Source organism: Lactuca serriola, chromosome 2, assembly GCF_051521515.1.
Source record: "Lactuca serriola cultivar US96UC23 chromosome 2, Lser_US96UC23_V15, whole genome shotgun sequence".
NCBI classification, from domain to species: Eukaryota; Viridiplantae; Streptophyta; class Magnoliopsida; order Asterales; family Asteraceae; genus Lactuca; species Lactuca serriola.
This window is the reverse complement of record NC_136409.1, coordinates 167,083,777-167,110,389: the sequence shown is the minus strand read 5'-3', so window position 1 is coordinate 167,110,389 and position 26,613 is coordinate 167,083,777.

The window sequence follows — 26,613 nt, the reverse complement described above, 5'->3', positions numbered from 1 at the left end:
AATGACATTCAATATCTTTTCTATTTTTAGGATGATATGTGATTACCCAAGTATTATTCCTATAAAGTGCTTCCCTTTCTTCATTCCTTGATTTTATCCAGTTTGGATTAAAGAAACTTCATTATATGTTTTAGGTTCAATAGTTCTATTTATATTGGATAAAAAACACATATTTTCTTTATTTAAAACTGAATAGTTGACAATTTTTTCATTGACATACGTATGTTTCCCTTCAACAATATAGTCACTAAACCTAGAAGGCATGTGAATGTCACGTCTTGACCAAGAGACCCCTAAATCGATATTTAAATGACTACTTTCCTCGGCCAGGTCAAATGGACTAGGAACAATATCAACATCAAAAGGCATAAATGCCTCACTAGTTTGGTTGCTAAAATTTGTCTCACCTAGATTCTGGTATGCATTAATAGCATCCTAATGATGGATTGCTCTGAAGCTACATGTACTAAAATTTTCATTTAAAAAATCTAACACACAAGGCTCATCATAGGAAAAAGGATCCCCACATATTAAAACTAGAAGATTTATCAACCCCAGAGGAAGATTTTAGCTTGAAAGGAAACACAGATTCATAAAATTTGACATCCCTAGAAACAAATACAAAATTTGTATCAAGACTAAGTAATTTATAACCTTTCTTTTCATTTGAATAACCAAGAAAAATACATTTTTTTAGCTCTCTTATAAAAGTTATCAAAATTATTCAATTTTGTTGGAAAACATAAACAATTAAAAACCCTAAGTTGATCAAAGATGGAAGAAGTACTTTAAACAACTTCAAAAGGAGAATACCTATTTAAAACATAAGTAGGTGTTCTATTAATTAAGAAAACAAATGTTAAAACAACTTCTTCCTAATATTTTAAAGAGAAACTAGATTGAAAAATTAAAGATCTAGCAACATTAAGAATGTATCTGTATTTTCTCTCCACATTACAATTATGTTATGGAGTATGCACACAAGATGTTTGATGAACTATCCCTTTACTTTTAAATAATGACCTCATTTTATTATTCAATAACTCATTACCATTATCTGATGAAAGAATTTTAACCTTTAATTCAAACAGATTTTAAATCATATTAATGAAAACATAAACACAATTATAAACCTCATCTTTAGGATTTAGAAGATAAACCCAAATAACACATGTGACATCATCCACAATAGTAAAAAAATACCTATAACCTTCTGAAGTTATTACTCTATAAGTAGCACATGTTGACTATTAGGAAACAATTCCCTTGTTTGTTTAGACTTGTGAAAAATGTGACAAGGAGGTAAAGTTTCATCATCAAAATTAAATTTAGTTTATTAAGAATTAAGAGCTTATTCAGATGGATGTCCTAACCTACTATGTCAAGTAAGTTTAAAAATACAAGAAATACTAGAATTAGCAAATCTAATAAAATTACCTGAAGGTACACTATTTATATAATAGAGACTCCTGTATTCTTTACCATTCTCCACCATCTCATTTTGCTGTAAATGTTGAATTTTATAAGTATGTTCATTTAATACAACCTCACATTTACTATCTTTGCATATCTTATGAACATATGAAAGATTAACGTTAAACTTAGGAACATCAAACATATCAAACAATGTTAATGATTTACAAAGGTTCATATTTCCTATTTTCTCAATTATAGAAAAAGTCTCGTTAGGATGTTTTACAAGAATATTCAATTTAGATGAGATGAATGATGAGAGATAAAAGATGATATAGATGATGAAAGGTGAAGGATAATGAGAAGCCTTGACCTTAACGATGATCCAGTCATCTAGCATAGTATAGATGATGACCACAAACTATTCTATTTATAGGTATAAAAATACATATACATTTTAAATCAAGTAAAACGTGTATAAATCGTTCATCCAACATAGATATCAAGAACACAGATAGTTTGCACATATAACATGTAATTTATATTAAATACTTCATATCTATGTATAAGATGAAAGTAACTATGCACTCACTTGTTAAAGTGAAGACTCGAAATTCGGGCAGCGCTTAGCTTCTAACAATCATCTTTTCCTTCGACAAAACCTAGTATCATTATTACTATATTTTAGTCTAATATTTATTGCGACTAATTATTAGTCTAGATTTATCATTAACTCAAGGTCTATGAGCAATATTGTTTTTCTTGTATTATATAAGTGTTAAACAGTACTTTTTAACTACTATATACAGACAGGGCCAGACATGAAACAACGTAGGGTAGGACCATCTGGGCATTTAGGCTATTTTGAAATCCAACAACCCTATGCGGCCCTTCAAACCAAATTCCCTGTACCGTGAGCAGTCAAAAGGTATTATAATAACACTTTGTATAATTTATAATACTTAGCACATATATTGTTTATAGGTTCATAGTAACGATAATGAACTGAAAGATAAGTTATACTTAAAGTACGGTAAGCATAACTCACTTACAGGTGGTTTAGCGAGAAACTGGACTTTGCGTAGGCAGAACTTCGTCGCTGAATCTTTCTAAAAAGATCATTGTAGCGCTTCAATGCTCACCTTACTATACTAAAACTATAGAAAGAGAAGTCGAATCACGAGGAACTGGAATGCTCGGGGGATAAGAATAGAGAGACTCTTGAATCAAGAGAATAATGCAAGAAATATGTGAGCCTAGAGCTTCTTATTTATAGTAATTGAATTTTCAAAAACCACCCTCTATAGTTACTTAAATGACCTTATAGTTATTTAAACGACTAAACACCATTTTATAATACTATTTAAATAGATTTAATGATATTTGTACTAAACTAATGTCGAAAGTACTCAACACTAGTCTTATAACGACCATATCGTCGATACGTTTCTAATGATATATACGTATACATATATATGATTTATACTTTATTTTAATATGTAAATATGTTATTATAAATTATAACTCATTCAGACGAACTCTGTTTTGACGTTCTTTATGTCCACGTATAGCTATCGACAAGATCTACAACTTTCGTTTAGACTCCATCGGCTAATTTTGACTTTATTTTTCGTCCATATTTTATAAAATTAAATGATTTTCCTAAAATCATAATTCTCTCGTACAGACTCCGTTTTTGACATTCTTTTTCTCAAAAAAATTATTTTAAAGAATACTACTCCCTCCGTCCCAAAATTATAGTCCATCTCTTCTTTTTGGTTTGTCCCAAAATAATAGTTCACTTCTAAAAATAAATAACATTTTTACCAAAATATCCCTCATTATTACTTAACAAACTAAGCATTTAATGGAACATTAAATGCGAAGTAAGGACAAAACTGTCATTTTATTAAATAAAGTTAGTAGTAATTAATGTTTTTCTTAATTTATGTGTTTTTTTGTCTGTGGACAATAATATTGGGACGGAGGGAGTACAAATTTTTTTGGTGGCTTTAGCTAAAATTCAACCATTCTCTTCGTTGCTTTTTATGTCATACATTCATTGTATGCGGCTGACTTTTATATCTTATAAAAATCATATATAATTCATATGGAGTCAGATTTCTATGAAATTTATATTTTCGGGATCGGGAAGACATGTACTTTATAAATTATATATATATATATATATATATATATATATATATATATATATATATATATGTTTTAGTGCACTTATTTTTACGATTTACGGACTTCGACTGATTTTTCCTATTTTATTATATTATAATAATCATGAAATATGTAATATTCATATAATTCTTCTTTATTACATCAAATAGGTTACAATTATTGACCCTAACTATTACTTTGGTTAAGATTATTTATCCTAGATAATATTCTATCAAAATAATCATTTTTAACACTTGTTATATATTAATTGTCTAGCCCGAATCTGCAGGTGTTACAACTACGAGCCATTTGAGATGAACAATGACCTTGTGGAAAAGTACCATAACAGAGCTCGTCAAGAGAAATATGAAGTGGTCAAGTCCCTCTTGGCTTGCAAGATGAAAGCGGGAGAGTCCGTCTGCAACCACGAGTAGAGAATGCAAAGATACGTGGAACGCCTTCTTAGGCTCAATGTGCACTTTAACGAGGAGTTGGCCATTAACATGGTCTTTAACTCCTTGCCAAGTTGTTATGATCAATTCATATTGGCTTATCATCTGAACAACACGGAAACCATATTGGCCCAACTCCACAACTTGCTACAGACTGCTGAGTCAGGAATGAAAGGAAAGAATTCGACCATTTCTACTAATGCTCCCATTCTCACCATTGGACAAGGAAAAGGGAAGAAAAGGAAGGGTGCTCCCAAATCTAACTAGAAGAACAAGGCCCATGTTGGGTCATCTAGCAGGCGAAGCCTAGTTCACACATTCCAGTTGTTAGTGACCACAAAGAGGCCACTTGTTACTACTGCGATGACAAGGGCCATTGGAGGAGGAGCTGCCCCAAGTACTTGTAGGACATCAAGGATGGCAAGGTGAAGCCATCTTCAGCAGGTATATACACTATTCAAACTAACAACTCATCATCTACGCATTCTTGAGTCCTTGATATTGGATGTGGTTTTCACATTTGCTACGAATTGCAGGGGCTAAAAGAAAGTGAATAGGTAGAGCATGGGAGGATGAATCTGATTATGGGAAATAAGCGATCCTCTCCTGTTACCAAGATTAGGACTTATCATCTAGGGCTTAGTAGTGATGTTAGTTTATATTTGATTAATTGTTGCTATTCGTAAAAAATGACACAAAACATTATTTCATTTCATGCATTGTTCAAAAAAGGTTTTCGTTATTCGTTTAAATGATTTGAATGGTTTAATTTTGGGTTATAAAAATAGCATTTTTATATTTGAAGCCTTACCTTGTAATGGTGTGTATGAAACTATGAATTGTGTTGATAGCTTAGGCAATAGTGTATTTCACATTGATTCATCTAATGGTTTAGACATGGCATGATTGTGGCATTGTCGTCTTGGAAACATTAACAAGAAACACATCACCCAACTTCAAAAGGACGGAGTCTTGGAATCATTTGACCTAAGGCCAAATGATGAATGTGAATCTTGTCTTTTGGGCAAGATGACAAAATCACCTTTCACTGGATCTTCTAAAAGAGGTGAGGGTTTGTTGGACCTCATACACACAGATGTGTATGGGCCTTTCAGATTCACCATAAGAGATGTTAATCAGTTTTATGTAACATTTACAAATGATTATAGTAGATATGGTTATATCTTCTTGATCAAACATAAATCAGAAACATTTGAAAAGTTTAAAGAGTTTAAACAAGAATTGAAGAATCAATTAGGCAGGAAGATAAATATGCTCTGGTCTGATAGAGGAGGAGAGTATCTTAGTATCGAGTTCCCCAACTAGCTTAAGGAATGTGGAATAGTTTCACAATTGAATCCACCTAGAACACCACAACTTAATGGTGTGGCTGAGAAGCACAATCAGACCTTGTTGGACATGATTCATTCCATGATGAGTTGAGCCACTCTTCCCATCCCCTTCTGGGGGTATGCCTTAGAGATAGCCACCACATCCTCAATCTTGTCCCTACTAAAAAGGTTGATAAACACCTCACGAGATGTGTACATGGAAAGTTCCCTCGTTAGCACATATCAAAGTTTGGGTTGTGAAGCTTTCTTTAGATGAGAGACTGATGATAAGCTATAAACCAAAAGTGAGAGGTGTATTTTCATTAGCTACCCACAAAATTCCTTTGGATACTTGCTCTACAAGCCTAGAGAAAATATGGTCTTTGTAGCAAGAAAAGGATTCTTTCGCGCGCGCGCGCGAGAGAGAGAGAGAGAGAAAGAGAGAGAGAGAGAGAGAGAGAGAGAAAGAGAGAGTTCATATGCAAAGAGGAAAGTGGGAGCACAATTGAAATTAAAGAGAGTCAAGAGCCAACCAATGAAGAAATCTTAGATGATACTAGTGGTCAACCAGAGGATGAGACTCCTGTTGAACCCGTTGTTAGTTCGTTACCTCTTTTAAATTCTAGTAGAGTTAGCATGCCACCAACATTATATGGTTTCCATATAACGTCAGATAGTGATACATTTATCAGTGATAAAACACTGATAAATATGGATGAGCCATCCAACTACAAGGAAGCAATGGAAGGACCTTAAGCTGCTAAGTAGAAAGATGAAATGGATAGCGACATAAAGTCCATGTATGGCTACCATGTGTGGAATTTGGTTGATCAAGAACCTGGTCGAAAGATAGTTAGTTGCAAAATGATCTTCAAGAAGAAGACTGACTTGGATTGAAATGTGCACACACTCAAATCATGACTGGTTGCAAAGGGATTTATTTAATCCCCAAGGGTTGACTATGATGAGACCTTTTCACCAGTGGCTAAGATTAAATCTATTAGGATAATGCTCACCATAGTTGCATTTAATGTTTATGAAATATGACAAATGAATGTCAAAACTGCATTCCTTAATGGGAAGTTGGTTAAAGATGTTTACATGAGTCAACCAGAGGTTTTTGTTGATGAAAAGTTCCCCAATAAATTGTGTAAGCTTGACAAATCCATCTATGGATTGAAATAGGCATCTCGCAGCTGTAATCTTTGCTTCTTTGAAAAGGTCAAAGAGTTTGGTTTTTCTAGAAGTGAAAATGAGTCATGTGTGTATGTTAAAGCAAGTGGGAGTATAGTGACCTTTCTGGTATTGTATATTGATGACATACTACTCATGAGAAACAACATTCCAACCTTACAAGAAGTAAAATCTTGGCTTGGAAAGTATTTCGCTATGAAGGATCTAGGAGAGGAAGCCTCTATTCTCGAGATTAGAATTTTGAGATATAGAAAGAACAGACTAATGAGACTTAGTTAAATTACATAATTGGACAAAGTGCTAAAACGGTTTAGTATGGAAATTCCAAGAAAGTAGAGCTACCTATTCAAAGCAATGCTAAATTGAGTAAGACTCAAACCCCCAGTACAAATGGAAGAGATAGATGATATGATTCGAGTACGCTATGACATGTACTCGCCCTGATGTGTCCTTTTGCTTTAAAGCATGGTCAGTCGATATTAGGGAAATATTGGCAGATCTCATTGGACAACAATTAAGAACATTCTCAAGTATCTGCAAAGGACAAAGGATATGATACCAGTCCTTGTGGCAATGATACATTGAGAGTAACTGGGTATAGTGACACCAACTTTCAAACAGATAGAGAAAACTTTCGTTCTCAATCTGGCTGGGTGTTTACATTAAATAGAGGAGCAGTTACTTGGAAAAGTTCCAATTAAAACACAGTGGCTGATTCTACGTGTGAATCAAAGTACATAGCAGAAAGTGAAGCATCAAAGGAAGTAGCTTGGTTGAAGAACTTCATCGGAGATCTTGGAGTAGTCCCAACCATTTAGGAACTGATGGAACTTTTCTGTGATAATGAAGGTGCGGTAGCTTTGACTAAAGAACCGAGAGATTATGGAAAATCAAGACATGTTGAAAGAAAATACCATTATATAAGATATAGAGTAGAAGAAGGTCACTTCATTGTAAATAGAGTATCATCATATGATAATCATGCAGATCCTTTGACGAAGGCTCTAAGTAGGGTTAAACACAATCAGCATGCTAGAAGCATTGGATTGAGAGATGATATTAGTTTTAGTAGTTTAGATGATTAGTTTGAAACTTTTAACAAAATAAATGTAATTGACTTTTGATGATCAAATAATAGAGATTATTTATGAGTTTGTTTACTGAATTTGTCAATTATTTATTCTTGTGTTTCATTTTACATGTTTTACTTCCTAAATAATTTAATTATTCAAATTCCATAGTCACTCATACTTTGGGAAGTAAGTAGTGAATTAAGACTGTCATGAATTGGATTGTAGATTATCTAAGGGAGTTAGACATGGCAATTGTATTACTACAACATTCATGAGTACTTAGAAATGGAGATTTAAGTATTGGATAAACTCATGTTTAGAGAATTACTTCATGGATTATATCCCAATTAATTTTGAGACGATAATATTTTATATTCTTAAAACAGAGATATATGAGTTATAATTTACAAGTCGGTTGTGCATTGGTACTGTGAAAACACATCAATAACTTGATGTTATAAAACACAGTGTCATGTATGATTTGGTGAGTAAAGGATACAAGCATATATAAGTCAAATTTTATTCGTTACTTTTGCCCTAATGGGAAAAGCTATATATTTGGGTCCCTCGGAGATTTGGTGTTGACTTATAGTGTTGGGCCCATCTAGGACTCAATTCATGTGTTCAATTTGAAGTCTTGTGTTGTCATCAAAAATTAGAAATCAGGAAACAAAACTTGGACAATGAGATTGATTATAATTCAAGTCTCATGTCTGTATGATATCTAGTAGATTGGAGGAATATTTGATCACTTATCTAAGGACTAATGTATGTTTAGATCAGAGTTCGACATTTGCTTCGGAAAGCACACTTTGTTGTTTAATTTGGATGTTGTAATTTAGTTATAGACTTATCCAAGTAGAAACCTGTTGGATTAGGTGTCTAAGCCATTAACTAAATTATTATAAACTTAATTATTAGCGAAGTCCTTTTGGGTTGCCATCAAACCTAGTAAGAGACTAGAATGCTATTTGGAGAGAGTGACTGATTTATTAATTTATTATATGATTAATAAATTAGTTAGAAATCAAAATAAATAATTTATTAATATGTTTTGAGAAAAATATATTAATTTGAAATTATATTGTTTAATTAGAATTTAATAAGAAATTAATTGGAAATAATATTTAGATTAATTGGAATAATTAAAAGTGGAAGGAATAAATGTGACAATGTTCAAAAGATTAAGCATTGACCAATTCTAGAAGGTCCCTTAGGGTTGGATGAATTCTAGAATGGTTCTAGATAGTTTCTAGAGTTTTTCTTGGGCTCTAAGGAAACTTGGGGGGAAAGCAAAAAGGGATAAGGCTTATCCAAGGAAATCTGCCTTATCCAAGCACCTCTAGTCACCTACATAAGCCTTTCATGGGTCTCATATTTTCTGCACTCTTATTCCTCAAAGGAATTCTGAAAGTTCCCTCATCTCCCATCTCTCTTCAATAGCCTCTAACTATTAGGGTTTGGGTGTGAGCCATTAGAGACACGAGATTTTTGGTGTTGGCTTTCTGAAGTTCTACAAATAAAGAATTCAAGTTTATTTACAATAATAAACTAAAAGGTATGTTTTCTAATATCCCTTCTCTAATTTCAAAAATAGAAATGTACCTCTCTAATTTCAACAACCCTTATCTAATTTCAATAATAAACTAAAAGGTATGTTTTCTAATAACCCTTCTCTAATTTCAAAAATAGCAAGATTAAGCATTGACCAATTCTAGAAGCTCCCTTAGGGTTGGACGAATTCTAGAATGGTTCTAGATAGTTTCTAGAGTTTTTCTTGGGCTCTAAGGAAACTTGGGGGGAAAGCAAAAAAGGGATAAGGTGTAGCACCTGGTTCCTGGTATGTAAGATATATCTGGGTATTTTGTATTTTTGGCCTAGGACTAGGCGAGTTGGAGGCCCGACTCGCCGAGTAGAGACAAGACTTGGGATGCGGTTAAGTTGGCGACTCGGCGAGTCCATATTATGGACTCGGCGAGTCCACGCTGTCTGATGAAACCCTAATTTCCAAGGGTTTGCACCCTATTTAAACGACCATTTGCGCCCCAACTCCGCCCCATTCACCCTCAGAGCCCTACCCCTCGTTCAAAGATTTATTCCTTGAGAGTTTGAAGCATTCCTAGTGTGTTTTGAAGTTTTGGAGAAAGGAGAAGAGTGGATCAAGAAGAAGAAGAGGAGGTCAGCCATCTTTGAGCAATCTCAGAGTTTCCCTTGAGGTAAAACTCAATTTCCCCCTCTGTTTTCATGGTTATTGTTCCTTATAACTCCATTAAAGCCCTTTTGATCCATTTCTAAGCTTATGTATGCTTGTGGACTCATAATAAGTTGGGTAACTCCTAGACCTAGGTGAGATCGGGCTCCAGGAGCTTGGATCTACTGCCTTTATGGACCCATGTTGCATGTACACCCTAGATCTACCCTTTTTGGTGCATTTTGAGCCCTAAAACCCTCATTAGTGAGTATCTACACGTAAAGTTGGAAACTTTACGTGTTATTCATGCTCTAGGGACCCAGATCTGTGGATAGCATAAGCTGGATTCAAGCAAAATCGACTATATAGAGACTGCATGGTAACGACTCGGCGATTCGTTCATCTGACTCGGCGAGTCTGCTTGCGAGTCTCCGAGTTTGTCCCCTTTCCGTTGTGTCGAGTAGAGTAGTGAGTCATGGGGTGTGACTCAGTGGGTTGGAAGTCGGACTCTTCCATGAAGGAACTCGGCGAGTCATTGCCCTGACTCGGCGAGTTCAAGGCAATCTTCTTAGATTAAGAACAAACTCGACGAGTTGTTCATACAACTCAGCGAGTCTCAGTATAAGTGTTCATCGGGTGAAGATGAACTCGGCGAGTTGTTCATACAACTCGGGGAGTAGGATGAAGGACTTGAACATCAGTTTGGAAGGAGAACTCGTCGAGTCAACGCCTAACTCGACGAGTAGAGACGGGATCCAGGTCATTCGACTGGACAGGGACTCGGTGAGTTGGCAAGCCAACTCCGCGAGTCGGGTCAACTGAAAGTTTACTCTGAATTTGACTTAGGGCATGATTAGGGGTAAAATGGTCATTTTACCTAAAGGACAGTTAGCAGTGGTTGATTGAGTATGTTTTGGGAATTACAGCCGGAGGATTTCCGGAGCAGCAGCAGACAGTCAGTTCCCGATCAGATCAGCAGCTACTTCGAGGTGAGTTACCTTCCAGTAGTGGTGGGTCTACGACCACAATGCCGGCCCACCAGTAGGAGTTGTATGTAGATGATTGTCTCTACGATATTCATCTAGGGTTTACTACTACCTGTGTTATGTTTACGTGCTAGTATGAGATGATGCTATGTGCTAGTGACAGTAGGGGGAGATAGTCCCCGAGATATCCGGTCGGTAGGGCCGAAGGGGTAGTCATACCCAGCCATGATAGATAGATTCTGATATTGTGATACATGTTATGTGGTAGTAGTAGAGGGGAGAAATAGTTCCCCAGTATCCGGTCGAGAGGACCGAAGGGGAGGCCAGCACCCAGATATGCTAGGCAGTATCCGGTCGAGAGGACCGAAGGGGTAGGTCGGGCACCCAGATATGCCTGACAATATATGTATGTTATGTGATTATTGGTATGTGGTACAGTGGGGGAACTCACTAAGCTTCGTGCTTACGGTTTTCAGTTTTGGTTTTTAGGTACCTCTGCTTCAAAGGGGAAGGAGCCGGCCCGGTAGCGGCCTATCACACACACTCTTGTTTCTGCAGTTATGAGTTTATTCTGGGATTGATACTCTGATATTTTGGTTGTTCAAATGTTGTGGATTTCAAATTTGGTTTTCGATGTGAAATGGTTTAATTAAACAATGTTTTAATTATTAATGTTTTCTAAGTAATGTTTTAAAAACGAAATTTTTGGACGTGAAAATTGGGTTGTTACAAGTTGGTATCAGAGCCCTGGTTTGAGGGATTCGGACACACCTTCGGGGGTGTCTGAACTCAAATCGAGGGGTCAAAAGATTTTGAAAAAGAAAACGTTTTCTAAAAAGTCAAATAAAGTATTTTAAGAAGAAACGAGGTGTGTGATGTGCGCAACCGGCCGAGCTCAAGTAAGTATTCCCCAAAGTACCCATACAAGCTTATGTTGTGTTTATCAGTTTCAGTAAAAAAGCATGCTAGAATAGGACTAAGGATCTAGTAGTGATGCCTTATGTGCCTGCTTTATGTGCTTCAGTGTATGAAAATTGCATGCTAGAATCGAGTAGACAACAGTAGGATAGCCTGTTAGGTTATGCCTGATAGTATGAGTTTAGCTCTGTATGCTAGATCAGTTTCTCTCTATGAGAGCGGATTTGCTTGAGATTGTTCCTTTAGTTCGAATGATGCTTGCTTTGTGCTTTGTGGGACTCTGAGTGGTGGGATTTAGCCATTAGGTGAATACGTCACGTCACATGTGATCAGGGTTGAATAATCTTAGAGTGCTGGATTTGGCCCTATTGCGCAGCTCTCGTTTGAGTCTAACCGTTGTAGGGATGAGCCTGTTACTCGAAGGATTATCTGAGCCTCACCACATGTGATGGTATTCAGGTAATGGTTAATTGGCACTACTAAGAGGCCTTCAGCAGCTGAGGACCTGGTAGGGTGGAGCCTGAGATTTCCCTAGGGCAAGCCTAGGATGAGTATAGCAGTGATCAGCCGTAGTGGAAGGGATCTAGTGGAGTCGAGGCAGTCCTTGAAGAAGGTACGAATAGATGTGGAAAGTAGTATGGGCCTGTACTACTGAAAGCAGAGGATCCGTACCCGAACCAAGGAAGGCCAAGATAAGACCAGGGAACTTGTAAGTAGTTGTGATCCCTCAAGAAGTATCAGTATCACTAATGATTGTTATTATGTATTGCAGAATGGTGGTACTTCGATCGAGGCCGATAGATGGCGGTTCAGGAGAGGGGTCAGGTTCGGGATCAGGTTCCAAGCCGGTAGATGAGGGACTACGCGAGTTCATCGCGTCAGAGATCACCAGGGCTATCCTTGAGTCGACCCCCATTATCTTCGGGTCGATCAAGGAAGGGATCATCGATTTGATGGAGGATCGCCTCAGGGCGTTCAGGAGTGACATGGCATCTGGCTAGTTGGGATCTCGCACGTTGTCCTTTAAGGACTTCAGTGGAAGTGGTGCGCTGGATTTCCACAAGGTGAAAGACCCCATTGCTGCCAAGCGATGGATTGCGGACATCGAGTCTGCACAGTTGACCAGCTTCTGCCCCGAGGGGTCGAAGGTGAGGTATGAAGCAGGGTGTTTATGAGACCGAGCTCGAGATTGGTGGGAGTCAGTGGGTGACTCGTTGGGAGCCTCAGCTATTGAAGCTATGACCTGGTCGGACTTTGTGACTAGGTTCAGGGCAGAGTTTGCGCCGGCTGTCGAGCTTCAGCAACTGGCCAGGGAGTTTTTGGACATGAGACAGACGACGGAGACTGTGGCGGAGATCATCGCCAAGTTTCGGGAGAGGGCACTGTTGGTGCCCCAGTATGCGGGCGATGAGGACCCGCTATCATGACATGCTTCGGGCTGATATCTGGGAGCACGTTAGTTTTTCAGCTTGCCCCACCTTGGACTCTATGATTGCCAGGGCGAGGGAGAGGGAGATAGATTTGGAGCACATCCGGAAACGGAAGGCAAAGGAGGGACAGCCAGGAGGGGCTTCGGGGAAGAAGTCCAAGGGATCAGATTTGGGGCCAAAGGGCCAACATGGACGGGGCCGCTGCAGGAAATGCGGCAAGTCGCACGAGGGGGCGTGCAGGTTGGGATCATCAGGCTGCTATAAGTGCGGCAAGTCTGGGCACTATAGCAGGGACTGCACTGCTCCGACAGTAGTTATTCAGACGTCTGAGTTGCTGTGTTTCCACTGCAACCAGAGGGGCCACAAGAAGGCCAATTGCCCCCAGTTGACAGCGTCAGCGCCGGTGAAGGCGCCAGCTCCAGCAACCCTGCAGATCACAGATGGCCGGCAAGGCAAGGCAGAGGCTCCAGTGGTGAGGAGCCGGTCATTTCAGCTGACCGCCGAGGAGGCACGCGCAACACCCGATGTGGTGACGGGTATGATTCTTTCCCTCTCATTTATTTATATGATGTTATGATATTGATATGTGCCCGGTGTATGTATATATGTGTTAGGATCGTTCCATGTGAACGGTATCCCAGTTCAGGTGTTGTTCGACTTGGGTGCTACCCGATCATTTGTTTCCCTTGTGCTTAGCAAGAAGTTTCCTAAGTCTTCGGGCATGTTGGATTGCCCTTTGGAGGTGGAGATTGCCGACGATCGATCGGTGCGGGCGTCATCAGTATTCAGAGATTGTATTCTGAGGTTATTCGAGGAGTGCTATTTGGTGGATCTGGTTCCCATTCCGTTGCGTGGGAACAAGGTGATTATAGGCATAGATTGGTTGAGCCCTAATGGGGCGGTGATAGATTGCGCACAGCAGCTAGTGCGAGTCAGGACCCTAGGTGAGGGAGAGTTAGTGATTCATGGCGAGAGGCCGCAGTGTGGACCTGCATTATGTTCAGCAGCGAGGGCTAGACGCTACCTTCAGCAGGGATGCGCAGGATACGTCGCGTACGTGATGGATACCCGGGAGGCGGGTAAGGCGACAATGAGAGAGGTTCTGGAGGTGCGAGATTTCGCAGATGTCTTCCCAGAGGAGCTTCCTGGGATACCTCCAGAGCGACAGGTGGAGTTCAGGATTGACCTCGTTCCTGGTGCGGCTCCGATAGCCAAGGCACCGTATCGGTTGGCTCCTCCCGAGATGCAGGAGTTGTCTACGCAGCTACAGGAGTTGCTAGACAAGGGATTTATTCGTCCGAGCAGTTCACCCTGGGGATCCCCGATCCTGTTTGTGAAGAAGAAGGATGGGTCGCACCGGATGTGCATAGACTATCGGTAGTTGAATAAGGTAACGGTGAAGAACCGTTACCCACTCCCGAGGATTGATGATCTCTTTGACCAGTTTCAGGGAGCGTCTTGGTTTTCCAAGATCGATTTGCGTTCGGGATACCATCAGATGAGGTTCAGAGAGGAGGATGTGCAGAAGACCGCGTTTCGGACGCGCTATGACCATTATGAGTTGGTGGTGATGCCGTTTGGGCTCACCAATGCTCCTGTCGCGTTCATGGACCTCATGAACCACGTATGCAGACCGATGCTGCATCGGTCTGTGATAGTTTTCATTGACGACATCTTGGTTTATTCCAAGACACAGGAGGAGCATGAGGAGCATCTGAGGGAGGTATTGGAGACCCTGAGGAGGGAGAGCTTGTATGCCAAGTTCTCCAAGTGTGAGTTTTGGTTGCGCGAGGTGCAATTTCTCGGACACCTTGTCAACCAAAACGGGATTCTGGTCGATCCGGCAAAGGTCGAGGCCGTGATGAGGTGGGAGGTTCCGAAGTCTCCATCTGAGATTCGGAGTTTCCTAGGATTGGCATGCTATTATCGGAGATTCATTCAGAATTTCTCCATGATAGTCGTACCCCTGACGCGGCTGACGAAGAAAGCCTTAGTCTTTCGGTGGGGACCCGAGTAGCAGGCTGCGTTTGAGACGCTGAGGCAGAGATTGTGCGAGGCGCCAATCTTAGCCCTGCCAGAGGGCGTAGAGGATTTTGTGGTTTACTGTGACGCGTCCATTTCAGGGTTGGGCGCGGTACTGATGCATAGGGGGCATGTCATTGCCTACGCCTCACGAGGCAAACTACCCGACGCATGATTTGGAGTTGGGGGCGGTGGTTTTTGCCCTCAAGATTTGGCAGCATTACCTCTACGGGGTTCGATGTACCATCTACACGGACCACAAGAGTTTGAGGTACCTCATGGATCAACCGAATCTGAACATGAGGCAGCGTCGGTGGTTGGACGTGGTAAAGGGTTATGATTGCGAGATCCTCTACAACCCGGGGAAGGCCAACGTGGTGGCCGATGCGCTTAGCCGCAAGGCGGCGCCGACCAGGGATATTTGCATGAGGATGACCGTAGTGACTCCCCTGTTGGAGCAAATTCGGGAGGCTCAACGGGAGGCTATCAAGGAGGAGCATCGGAAGAGCGAGCGTGTGGTGGGTCAGGTTTCCTCCTTCGATTATGATAGCCGAGGACTATTGACACTACACCGTAGGTGTGGGTGCCATATCACGGAGGCGTGCGTCAGATCTTGATGGAGGAGGCGCATAAATCTCGATTCTCTATTTATCCAGGGGCAACGAAGATGTATAGGGATCTTCGTCTAGATTATTCGTGGCCCTGCATGAAGCAGGATGTGGATTGGTACGTCGAGCGGTGCTTGACCTGCAGGAAGGTCAAGGCCGAAGATCAGAGACCGCATGGCAAGATGCAGCCGTTGGACATCCCGTTGTGGAAATGGGAGGATATCACGATAGATTTTATCACGAAGCTTCCCAGGACCGCGCGTGGAGTATATTCGATTTGGGTCATCGTGGATCGGTTGACCAAGAGTGCTCATTTTATTTCGATTCAGGAGAGCATATCGGCCGAGAAATTGGCCAACATCTATATTAGGGAGATTGTGGCGCGGCACGGGGTGCCAGTATCGGTTATCTCGGACAGGGATGTATGTTTTACTTCCAGGTTTTGGAAGAGGTTTCATGAGGAGTTGGGCACTTGTCTCCATTTTAGCACCGCTTTTCACCCGCAGACGAATGGTCAGAGCGAGCGGACCATCCAGACTTTGGAGGATATGTTGCGGGCATGCGTGCTAGATTTCGGTGGTAGCTGGGATACCTATCTTCCCTTGGCTGAGTTCTCATACAACAACAGCTACCACGCGAGTATCGACCGCCCTCCATTCGAGATGTTGTACGGACGGAGGTGCAGGACCCCGATATGTTGGGGAGAGGTTGGTCAGAGGGTCATGGGGAGCTCCGAAGTGGTGCTCAAGACTACCGAGAGGATTCAGCAGGTTCGGAGCAGGCTTCAGACCGCACAGAGTCGGCAGAAAAGTTACGCCGACAAGCGCCGATCCGACCTGGAGTTCCAGGTTGGGGATATGGTTCTCCTGAAGGTGACGCCTTGGAAAGGCGTCATTCGATTCAGGAAGCGGGGCAAGTTGGGCCCGAGATTTATCGGACTGTTTAGGGTTGTAGCCCGGGTGGGCAAGGTGGCGTATAGGCTGGATCTACCAGTCGAGCTCAGCCAGATCCACAACACTTTTCATGTTTCTCAGCTGCGGAAGTGCCTAGTGGACGATTCTACGGTAGTGCCGTTAAAGGAAAAACAGGTTGATGACAGCCTGAATTACATTGAGCGTCCAGTCGCAATCCTCGACAGGAAGTCGAAGGATTTGAGGAACAAGCGAGTGGAACTCGTGAAGGTGCAATGGCAGCACCGGAAGGGATCGGAGTGGACTTGGGAGTCGGTGGAAGAGATGATGGAGCATTACCCCGAGCTGTTTCAGGATCGAGCAGCAGACTTCGAGGACGAAGTCTAAAATAAGTGGGGGAGATTTGTAGCACCTGGTTCCTGGTATGTAAGATATATCTGGGTATTTTGTATTTTTGGCCTTGGACTCAGCGAGTTGGAGGCCCGACTCGCCGAGTAGAGACGAGACTTGGGATGCGGTTAAGTTGACGACTCGTTGAGTCCATATTATGGACTCGGCAAGTCCGCGCTGTCTGATGAAACCCTAATTTCCAAGGGTTTGCACCTTATTTAAACGACCATTTGCGCCCCAACTCCGCCCCATTCACCCTCAGAGCCCTACCCCTCGTTCAAAGCTTTATTCCTTGAGAGTTTGAAGCATTCCTAGTGTGTTTTGAAGTTTTGGAGAAGGGAGAAGAGTGGATCAAGAAGAAGAAGAGGAGGTCAGCCATCTTTGAGCAATCTCAGAGTTTCCCTTGAGGTAAAACTCAATTTCCCCCTCTGTTTTCATGGTTATTGTTCCTTATAACTCCATTAAAGCCCTTTTGATCCATTTCTAAGCTTATGTATGCTTGTGGACTTGTAATAAGCTGGGTAACTCCTAGACCTAGGTGAGATCGGGCTCCAGGAGCTTGGATTTACTGCCTTTATGGACCCATGTTGCATGTACACCCTAGATCTACCCTTTTTGGTGCATTTTGAGCCCTAAAACCCTCATTAGTGAGTATCTACACGTAAAGTTGGAAACTTTACATGTTATTCATGCTCTAGGGACCCAGATCTGTGGATAGCATAAGCTGGATTCAAGCAAAATCGACCATATAGAGACTGTATGGCAACGAATCGGCGAGTCGTTCATCTGACTCGACGAGTCTGCTCGCGAGTCTCCGAGTTTATCCCCTTTTCGTTGTGTCGAGTAGAGTAGTGAGTCCCGGGGTGTGACTCAGTGGGTTGGAAGTCGGACTCATCCATGAAGGAACTCGGCGAGTCATTGCCCTGACTCGGCAAGTTCAAGGCAATCTTCTTCGATTAAGAACAGACTCGACGAGTTGTTCATACAACTCGGCGAGTCTCAGCATAAGTGTTCATCAGATGAAGATGAACTCGGCGAGTTGTTCATACAACTCGGCGAGTAGGATGAAGGACTTGAACATCAGTTTGGAAGGAGAACTCGTCGAGTCAACGCCTAACTCGACGAGTAGAGACGGGATCCAGGTCATTCGACTGGACAGGGACTCGGCGAGTTGGCAAGCCAACTCCGCGAGTCGGGTCAACTGAAAGTTTACTCTGAATTTGACTTAGGGCATGATTAGGGGTAAAATGGTCATTTTACCTAAAGGACAGTTAGCAGTGGTTGATTGAGTATGTTTTGGGAATTACAGCCGGAGGATTTCCGGAGCAGCAGCAGACAGTCAGTTCCCGATCAGATCAGCAGCTACTTCGAGGTGAGTTACCTTCCAGTAGTGGTGGGTCTACGACCACAATGCCGGCCCACCAGTAGGAGTTGTATGTAGATGATTGTCTCTACGATATTCATCTAGGGTTTACTACTACCTGTGTTATGTTTACGTGCTAGTATGAGATGATGCTATGTGCTAGTGACAGTAGGGGGAGATAGTCCCCGAGATATCCGGTCGGTAGGGCCGAAGGGGTAGTCATACCCAGCCATGATAGATAGATTCTGATATTGTGATACATGTTATGTGGTAGTAGTAGAGGGGAGAAATAGTTCCCCAGTATCCGGTCGAGAGGACCGAAGGGGAGGCCAGCACCCAGATATGCTAGGCAGTATCCGGTCGAGATGACCGAAGGGGAGGCCAGCACCCAGATATGCTAGGCAGTATCCGGTCGAGAGGACCGAAGGGGTAGGTCGGGCACCCAGATATGCCTGACAATATATGTATGTTATGTGATTATTGGTATGTGGTACAGTGGGGGAACTCACTAAGCTTCGTGCTTACGGTTTTCATTTTTGCTTTTCCGGTACCTCTGCTTCAAAGGGGAAGGAGCCGGCGCGGTAGCGGCCTATCACACACACTCTTGTTTCTGCAGTTATGAGTTTATTCTGGGATTGATACTCTGGTATTTTGGTTGTCCAAATGTTGTGGATTTCAAATTTGGTTTTCGATGTGAAATGGTTTAATTAAACAATGTTTTAATTATTAATGTTTTCTAAGTAATGTTTTAAAAACGAAATTTTTGGATGTGAAAATTGGGTTGTTACATAAGGCTTATCCAAGGAAACCTGCCTTATCCAAGCCCCTCTAGTCACCTATATAGACCTTTCATGGGTCTCATATTTTCTGCACTCTTATTCCTCAAAGGAATTCTGAAAGTTCCCTCATCTCCCATCTCTCTTCAATAGCTTCTAACTGTTAGGGTTTGGGTGTGAGCCATTAGAGACACGGGATTTCTGGTGTTGGCTTTCTGAAGTTCTACAAATAAAGAATTCAAGTTTATTTACAATAATAAACTAAAAGGTATGTTTTCTAATAACCCTTCTCTAATTTCAAAAATAGCAATGTACTTTAGGGTTCTTGAATTCAAATTGTTGTTTGCATATCATAGTGAGAACATAGCTCCTTTAAGGTGTATGCGAACTTCGGGTTTTATGTTTTCTACCAAAATTATGATTTTTGTTATATATAAAATCTATCAATATATACTAAGCGACACCATGTCGTAGTGGTCAGATGGCCACGTCGTGGCCACAGTCTATATCCGGAAATAACCATGTGTCACACTCCTTCGCCATGTGTGTTGCACGGTCGACATGTTTCAAATGACTTTTCCTATTACCATGATGTGGCGCATATTCCACCAGGGCGTGGTAATCCGAGAGTTGACAGTTTGACTTTGACTTTCGTTTACTTTCTTAAAATAGCAATGTACTTTCATTCTTACTTCAAATGTTCATAATTTCTTCATATGAACTCCGTTTTCGACGATCTTTATATCTATAAAATCGTCTTAGAGTAAACTATAGTAAACTATATACAAAAATAATGAGTAACTGTGTATACATAATATAGTTGAGAAAAAGGTAAATCGCACCTTCTAGGCATCCCACATTAAAATCGTCCTAATGTCCACCATGTGAGTTAATCATAGTGTACTATTACTATATCGAGTGTTTAAGGTTTTGAGCCTTGAACTCTTTTGTGAAATTGTATTTATCAACCACTATGTTTAGAAGGTGGGGACAACATAAAACATAACTGATTATGAGATAACAACTTGAAATGGTAATGAACTGTCAAGTTTGTTCATATTTAGTCATTGAATTTTTTTTTCATGCTTGATTTACCCATGAAATATTTGAAATTGTTTACATTTTACCTTTACGACCGCCTACAATCGGTCATAAGGGTAAAGTATGAACAATTTTAAATAATTCATGAGTAAATCCAGCACGAAAAAAAAAAGTTCAGTAACTAAATATGAACAAAATTGAAAGTTCATTACAAAATATCTTATGTCCCATTTATTTTATACCATTTCAACCATGTTTTGTTACTTGGGTTTTCAAATTTATTGCAAACCTAACTATTACAAATTTATATTTGCTACATATAATTCGTTTACCATAATTTTTAAACATCACAATAATCATTTTGATTGATAGACCTCATATGCATTACAATGTTAAGTACTCTAATATTTCATACATCATAGATACACTACTTGTTCAACAATAATATTTTGTAATGTATAACGTTATATTAGCCTTATTAGTGCATTTGGAGAAATAAAAAGATATAAAGACGAGGTGATAAAATGATCATACAACACTATAAGAAAGTCAATTATACTCAAAGATTTACAACATGTAACATGCCATTCTCACACATACTTCTTGTTAGAAAAATCAAATGCTACAAAACATAAGCTTTTACTTCCAACCTTGGAGGAATGTGAGGCCAATGTTTGCAACAAATTTGAACACTCACTTAACAAAACATAATTGAAATGGTTTAAAATAAATGGATACATAAGATATTTTGGTAATTTGATCACAACATATACAATGGTAGGTGTAAACGATAAAGATAAATATTTTAGCAACACATATATGAATGTCTCAAATTTTATAATATTTTTTATGTAACCATAAGAAAATAATTATATTAATCGTGATAATAAAAATAATGGATAATAACTTGAAATTGTAACAAACTTTCAATTGTGTTCACGTTTACTCATTGAGTTTGTTTTCGTGCTTGATTTTCTCATTAGTTATTTGAAATTGTTTATATTTTATTCTTATGATTGGTTACAATTGATCATAAAGATAAAATGGAAACAATTTCAAATCATTTATAAATTAAAAAATTCAATAACTAAATATAAATAAAACTAAAAGATTTTACCATTTCAAGTCATTATTTCATTGATTATTCTATCAAGTGATTACCATTTTTTTTGTTTAATGTTTTATTTAACATATTTAGAATTCATGTTACTAATTTTTTTAAAAAAATTCTCAGTTATTTTATTAACAATTTATGTTATTAACCGTAATAGTTATATTTGAAATAGTGTAATATAAAGTCATAAGGAAAAAATATTTCAAATAGTTGGAATAGAAATTACACTTACTTTAAAATTAAAATATCTTTCGTCTACTATATTTAATGTAAGAGTGATGGATGAAAGTCATGAAACCAAAAGTCCTACACAAAAGAGTAATTTGCAGAGGTGATGCCTTTTGAACAGTGGACAAACAGACAGCTTCTCCAGGCTCCAAATATCCAAGGACTGGGCTAAAAGCATATATCTATTCATTCTCTTTGTCTTATAGTTGTTCTATTTTAATCTGGAATTTCACATGTTGCTTTTTTTTTGAAGTAATAAAAACATAGGTAACAATTAAAACAAGAAAGTAATTATTAAAACATACCATATTTACTATAAAAGGTTAAAAATTATATTGTGGTGTAATAATATTTTGTAATCAACATGTTGCCAAGATGATCTTTAGCTACCGGAATGAAATTAAAAGCATCATAAAAGAATGATAAATTACCCATTCTGAACAGCCTTAAGAATCAATTATGGAACACTAGGTTTTGAATCCTAATTTCAAATTTCATTCTTATAGGTTCCCATCACGATTCATGAGAGCTTTAAACTATGCACACACATGTTTTTATGAAAAGGAGGCTGATAATTAAAAGAGTGAGGTAGTTAAATGATAGAGTTTATAATAACATATCTCATTATAATTATCAACATACAATGGATGTTCAAATATGGTATAAGCTTTAAAAGCTATGAAGCTATAATAATCCTAATTGTTTTTTTGAATTAATCCAAGCATTACACTTGTACTCAAAGTCAAACATTGTTAAACTTCATACTTTTCGTTGTTGTCGAATTTTGTCTAAAAATAGATTTATGAGTACCAAATAGCTTTCTTCATAAGCAGGAAAAGACAACATAAAAACCTAATTAACAGTGAGGCTTAAACTGTAATTATTAAACATATAAAGCTAATCAGATATTGATCAACTAAAAAAGTTTATTAATTAAAAGATAATTGTGGTATAGAACAATAGTAACCACCTCTTGTTCACATTCGCCAACAAGACAACATCATTACCACTTACCCACAAAACCCAAAGCCCAAGGGTCCATCCCTCACCCCACCATCTAGTTTCTTTTTTCACATATATAAGTTTATCATAAAATATTCACTAAAATAATCGACTTATATATATATATATATATATATATATATATATATATATATATATATATATATATATATATATATATATATATATATATATATATAATAACAACTTAGACTACTATTCTAACAAAATGCAAAAGTACTATCATGTTACAGACTTTGTAACTTTCGAGCTAATATGGAGTTGCGATTTATTGCGGTCGTCTCTATTTTAAGTTGCAAATTATTCATAAACTCTACTGATCAATTGCAAAATTAATCTCCACATTACTTTTTATATGTAATTCGGGGATCTGGACAATAAAATTAATCTCCTTATTTCTCTTTATATGCATTTCGGAATTTGGACAACAAGATGGAGTTTGATTTTTTAAATGGTTGGAAAAATGGAGACAAATTGTTCTCCTATCTATCCCGTTTTTAAAACATTTCAAACCGTTGTAACAAATTTCGTGACATTATACCAATAAACCGATAAATTTTGTACCAAAGAAGAAGTTCGAAATTCATAGGAAGTGTCACATCCCAATTTGAAAGTGTGTAGCAATGTAGTTATTCTATAAAAAGAGTTGTTTGTATAATAATAGTCTTTGAATATGTTAGTAAAATAATACAAGTCAAAACTTCACAAATGGTCTTGTGGTTTTCTAAAATTTGGGTTTTAGTCCATAACTTCAAAAACTTCATGGAAGGTCCATATGGTTTTAAATTTCTATCGTGGTTGGTCTTCATTCATATAAAATAACATTTACATCCTTTTTTTGTTTTCTTTTTTATTTTTCTTTAAACAATATTACTTTTTAAAAAATGAAATATGTTATTTTATATACAATGGTACCAACAACGGCGCCGATCTTCGATGTATTGGTCACTCTCTCATTTGTTTTCACTTATTTTCTCTAATGCGCTTGTCCCTCTGTCTCCTCTTTGATTTCTATGTTCCTAGATCCATTATTTATAGAACCATAAAGAGACAATGAGGTTTTAGGGTTTTTGTATAACGATATAGGCAAATCTAAGATAAGCAACATCATACGAGGCACAAACACGTAAACTATTGGTTTATGACCACTAATTTCCTGAACTTGACTCAAGTTCTGACCTCCTTCAACAAATTTGATGAACGATTTTGGTTGTGTTATGGCTATCCGACGAACAGATATGGTGTTTTTCTTCTTTATTAAGCAGATATAACTTCTAATGAATGATGGTGGTGGTGATACGGATATTTGGCGAGCAAATTCTTATCCCCAAAGGAGGCGATGGATCTGGAGAACCGTGGTGGATTTCATCTTTGGCTCCAGTGAGACGTTGTGGAGGAGATGTCATGGTTGGGGGTGCTTAGTTACCTATTGTCGTTGTGTCACTGGTGTCTTCAGACATGTTCTATCCGAAGATGCATATCTCATAAGGAGGTCCTCAGATATGTAGGTAGAGGAAGAAGAAGATACAGTTGGATGAAAAAGAAGATGAGAAAGAGGAGGGAGAGGAAGAGAAAAAAATAATAGGTATGGTGGAGGGGTGGGGTTAGACCCATTGTATATTAAATAACATATTTTACTTTTTATTTATTTTATTAACCTTTTTCTTTTAAATGTAAAATTAGTTAAAAGAAAATGTAAAATAAATTAAAAAGGGTATAAAAGTCATTTTATGTGTGTGAGACACCAACCACGATAGAAATTGAAAACAACAAAGACCTTCCATGAAGTTTTTTAAAGTTAGGGGCTAAACCCCAAATCTTGGGAAACCATAAGGATCATTTATGAAGTCTTGTCAAAATATAATGACAAGTGGTGTTGTTTCGAGGAAATTTGATGACTTGGTGCCAATAAGTGGTTAGCCGATAATCGATGTTTGAGACCATAAAAACAGGACTTAGTGGAGTCAAAACGAATAATTCTTGGTCTTAGAATGTATCCATGATAATATAGAATGCATGATCGAAAGGATCAACTAAAACAAAGTCTGTATAAAAAAAGAAATGCATATTTAAAGTTGGATGTTGAACTAAGTTTAAGTTATAAAAAATGTGACCTTGTAATGAGAAAAAAAAAATGAATGTCATGCCTTACCTTATTGCTGAGATAGATACTTTTTATGAATGTCAACTAAGTAACATAAGTAAATTGCTCCCAGATTGTAAGAACCTGATATATAGCGAAAGTTAACTTTTAGTCAAATATTGACCAAAATGGTAAAATGGTCAATTATGAGAAAGGGATGAAAATATGAAGTTGTGACTTCATGAAAATGGCCAATAAGAGTTTAATTCACTTAGAGGATGTTAGATTAGTAAGTTCAAGAGAAAGAATGCATGAGAAGATGTATTATGGTCAAAATGGTAAAATCAGAATTTTATGCTTTTTGGGCCAAACTTATGATTTAATAGATTAAGACATGTATGAGTGATTGAAGATTTAAGAAAAATGTCCCAAGAGTGAAATGGAATAAACCAAGGGTAGTTGTCAAGACAGGAACCGCGACGCAGTGGATGAATCTCCACGACGCGTCGAGTTATCTACGTAAGAAGGAATAACATCGTACTTTACCTCACGACACGGTATATAGGTGCCCCCAATGTGATGGCCAAAGTAGATTGCTAGTGGAGATGAGCATCATGACGTGATAAGTAGAATGTCATGATGTGGCAAGCAAATGACAACTTTTGGCCTCGGGTTAAATAGTCGCCGCAGAGCTGCCAACATGTAACCGCAACGTGGTTACCCAACAAAGTTAAAGATTAGTCAGCTTCTTCATTCTCTTCATCTGAAAACTCCAAGCCCTACGAGCGAAGCTCTGGCGATCTCGAGAATGATAGTCCATCAAGAGACAATTTTAGGTGTTTATGGCTTGAATCGAAGGTGGAATGCTTATGAGGTTATCATTTTCTATCTAATTAGGCTAATTAGGGCTTAACGGTGTTTTAATGAATTGGTTAGATTGATTGGCTTGATTAGCCAATATATATATATATATATATATATATATATATATATATATATATATATATATATATATATATATATATATATATATATATAAAATGAATATTGGCGTTATAAAAATATGCATTACATGATGTGTATATGTACATTTCATATATGCACACTTTTTTAACAAAAGTTCATGTATATGTACATCTTAGAGATTCATTAACTTTATTTATTTATTTATTTATTTTGTAAAAAATCTACAACAAAAAAAGTTTTCGGCTTCTAAGGAATATGTAAAATTTCAAAATATTATATATATATATATATATATATATATATATATATATATATATATATATATATATATATATATATATAGTTAGTTAGTTAGTTAGTTAGGTTCAAATATTTCTACTATCTATTGTATGAATGTAGGATTCATTGTGAACCAATCATTTTAGTTATTTTAAGAAAGTAATTAATACATATTAAATACTAAATATTTAATTAATACTCATTATATATCCTCAACATGTAATATACATTAATTACTTTTTTAAAATAACTAAAATAATTGGTCTACAATCAATCCTACATGCACACAATAGAAAGTTAGAACACAATAACATAACTATATAGAGTTATGCTCAAATATTTTTAATATCTATTGTGTGAAAGTAGAATTCATTCTAGACCAAACATTCTATAGAGTTGTATAATGACTATATTATATACTCAACATGTAATATGTATTAATTATTTTATTAAAATAACTAGAATGATTGATCCACAATCAGTGATATATATATATATATATATATATATATATATATATATATATATATATATATATATATATAGGGCTAGGTTATTTTGTTTCTTAATTTATTGTGTGCTAGAATGCACCAATAGGAATTTGTTAATTAAATAATTATTTAATTAAATAAATATAGATATTAAATGA